Below are 3,207 nucleotides of genomic sequence, written 5' to 3'. Positions count from 1 at the left end.
GCCATATGGAAAAAAATGAAATTTACACCTTATACAAAAATTAACTCAAGATGGATTAAAGACTCAAATGTAAGACCTAAAACCAGAAAAACCCTAGAAGAAAATCTAGGCAATACCATTCATGACATAGGCATGAACAGAGACTTAGTGACTTAACACACCAAAGCAATGGCAACAAAAGCCAAAATAGATGAGTGGGATCTAATTAAACTAAAGAGCTTCTGCACAGCAAAAGAAACTATCACCAAACCTAGAGAATGGGAGAAAATTTTTGCAATCTATCCATCTGACAGGGGCTAATATCCAGAATCTACAAAGAACTTAAACAAATTTACAACAGCAACAAAAAAAACAACCCCATCAAAAAGTGGGCAAAGGATATGAACAGACACTTCTCAAGACATTTATGCAGCCAACAAACATATGAAGAAAAGCTCATCACTGGTCATTGGAGAAATGCAAATCAAAACCACAATGAGATACCATCTCATGCCAATTAGAATGGCTATCATTAAAAAGTCAGAAAACAATAGTTGCTAGAGAGGATGTGGAGAAATAGGAATGGTTTTACACTATTGGTGGGAGTTTAAATTAGGTCAACCATTGTGGAAGACAGCATGGTGATCCCTCAAGGATCTAGAACTAGAAATATCATTTAACTCAGCAATTTCATTACTATCATTGGGTATATATCCAAAGGATTATAAATCATTCTATTATAAGGACACATGCACAAGTATGTTTATTGTGGCACTGTTCACAATAGCAAAGACTTGAAATCCACCCAATTGCTCAGCAATGATAGACTGGATAAAGAAAATGTGGCACATATACACTGTGGAATACCATGCAGCCTTAAAAAAGAATGAGTTCACATCCTTTGCAGGGACATGGATGAAGCTGGAAACCATCATTCTCAGCAAACTAACACAAGAACAGAAAACCAAACACCACATGGTCTCATAAGTGGGAGTGCAACAATGAGAACACATGGATACAGGGAGGGGAACATCACACACCTCAAGGGCCTGTTGAGGGATAGCATTGAGAGAAATACCTAATGTAGATGACAGGTTGATGGGTGAAGCAAACCACCATGGCACATGTGTACATTTGTAACAAACCTGCACGTTCTGCACATATATCCCAGAACTTAAAGTATAACAACAACAAAAAAAAATGGACAAAGAACCTGAATAGATATTTCTCAAAAAAAGGATATACAGATGGCCAAAAGGTATATGGAAAGGTGCTCATCATCAATGATCATCAGAGAAATTCAAATAAAAACCGCAATGAGACATCACCATATGCCTATTAGGATGGCTGTTAGCAAAAAGTCAAGCAATAAGTGTAGTCTAAGGTGAAAAGAAACAGAATCTTTGTGCAGTCTTGATGGAAATGTAAATTGCTGCAGCCATTAAGAACAGTGTGCAGGTGCCTCAAAAAATTAAAAATAGAACTACCATATGATCAGCAATCCCACTTCTGGGTATACATCCAAAGGAAATGAAATCAGTATCTTGAAAAGATATCTGTACCTTCATGTTCATTGCATTGTTATTCATAATAGCTAAGAGGTGGCAACAACCTATGAATGGATAAAGAAAATGTAATATTTGTAATGGAATATTATTCCACCACAAAAGAAGGAAATTCTGCCATGTAGGACAACATGGATGAAACTGGATAACATTATGCTAAGTGCAATACTCCAGACAGAGAAAGACAAATACTGTATAACCTCACTTATACGTGGAATCTAAAAATGTCTCAAACTCATAGAAACAGAGTAGAAGGGCAAAGGTGGGGAAGATGGGAAATTTTTATAAAAAGCTACAAACTTTCAGTTATAAGATGAACAAGTTCTAAGGTACAGGCTGGGTTGTCATGGGTATGTAAATTAATTCGACTGTGGTAATCATTATACAGTGTACCCATGTCAAATCATCACATTGTACACCTTGGATATACAATCTATGTTTGTCAATTAAGTGAAAAAAAAGTGGATCATCATTTCATATTTTTTAAAGAAGGTCAAAATGTCTACCAAAAAATTCAAATTAACTCTCTTAATCATTCAGCTGACCCTTAACCTTATTAACATGGCTATCTATGGCTGTTCTATCTAGTTCATACTTTTTCATAACCTCATGGCTCTTGTTTAAGACTTTCCTTCATCCTGTTTCTAGGAGGTCCTCACCAAGACCTCCTCAATTCCCATGCTAATGCCTTTGCAACTCTCAGGTCATCTCAGGGAAGTCTACTGTGCTTTCATCATCCAGTCATTACACTTTTCCCCTGGACTATACGTTTTGCCTGAAAGTGTTCTCTTCTATAAGTCACCAGACTCTTTTCTTCAAGTGGTTTCAATTTCAGAACTTCTACTTTGTCCATAAAGCTTTCCCTAACTAATTGAAAAAAAAGTAAAGAATTCCAGTTGGTCTATCCTGTTTAAAGCTGCAACTAAATTCAAAACTCTATCACTCCAAAGGCAATGTGATAGAGTGGATAGAGCATGGACTTGAGTATTAATGAAGGCTTTATTGTGAAAGAAAAAAATTAATGTTGGATATCACACTGATTGTGTGCAATTACTTTTAGTCTCAGTGTCTTTGAACTTCATCTAGAGATAATGTCATCTACCACATATGGTTAATACACATATTAAAGGCATGTATATCTGATACTTGGTGCTGAATAAATGTAGTCCCTATTCCATTCTACAGAATGCATGTCTTTTACATATATCCAATATAATATTCAATTTGTTTACTTGATTACAGAGTCAGCCTGGAATAGGTTTCGCAGAACTATGCAACTCTAACACAGCAGTAGTTTAACTACAAAGGTTTGTTTCTTATTTATGTTACGTGTCCCTGCAGCCTTGCTCCATTTAGTTTTTTTTCTAGGACCTAAACAGAAGGAGCAATCCCTTATATAGGACATTGCAGTCTTAAGACAGAAAGGAAAGAGATCACCGTAGAACCACGAGATGGCTGTTAAAGTTTTTGATTGCAAAGGGCTTGTATCACTTCTCACATTTCATTGGCTAAAGCAAAGCCACATGATCAAACTAGAGATCACATGATAGGGAGGGGCATTACAGATAAGATTTTGAATAATAATATACTTTATGCCATTTGTATTTTTCTCAAATGTTTAATTTATAGCCAAATATTATGCATGCATACAATGTTAATTATC

The sequence above is a fragment of the Cebus imitator genome, unplaced genomic scaffold (genome assembly GCF_001604975.1).
Source record: "Cebus imitator isolate Cc_AM_T3 unplaced genomic scaffold, Cebus_imitator-1.0 Scaffold69, whole genome shotgun sequence".
Taxonomy (NCBI): domain Eukaryota; kingdom Metazoa; phylum Chordata; class Mammalia; order Primates; family Cebidae; genus Cebus; species Cebus imitator.
Note: the sequence above shows the minus strand (reverse complement) of the source record.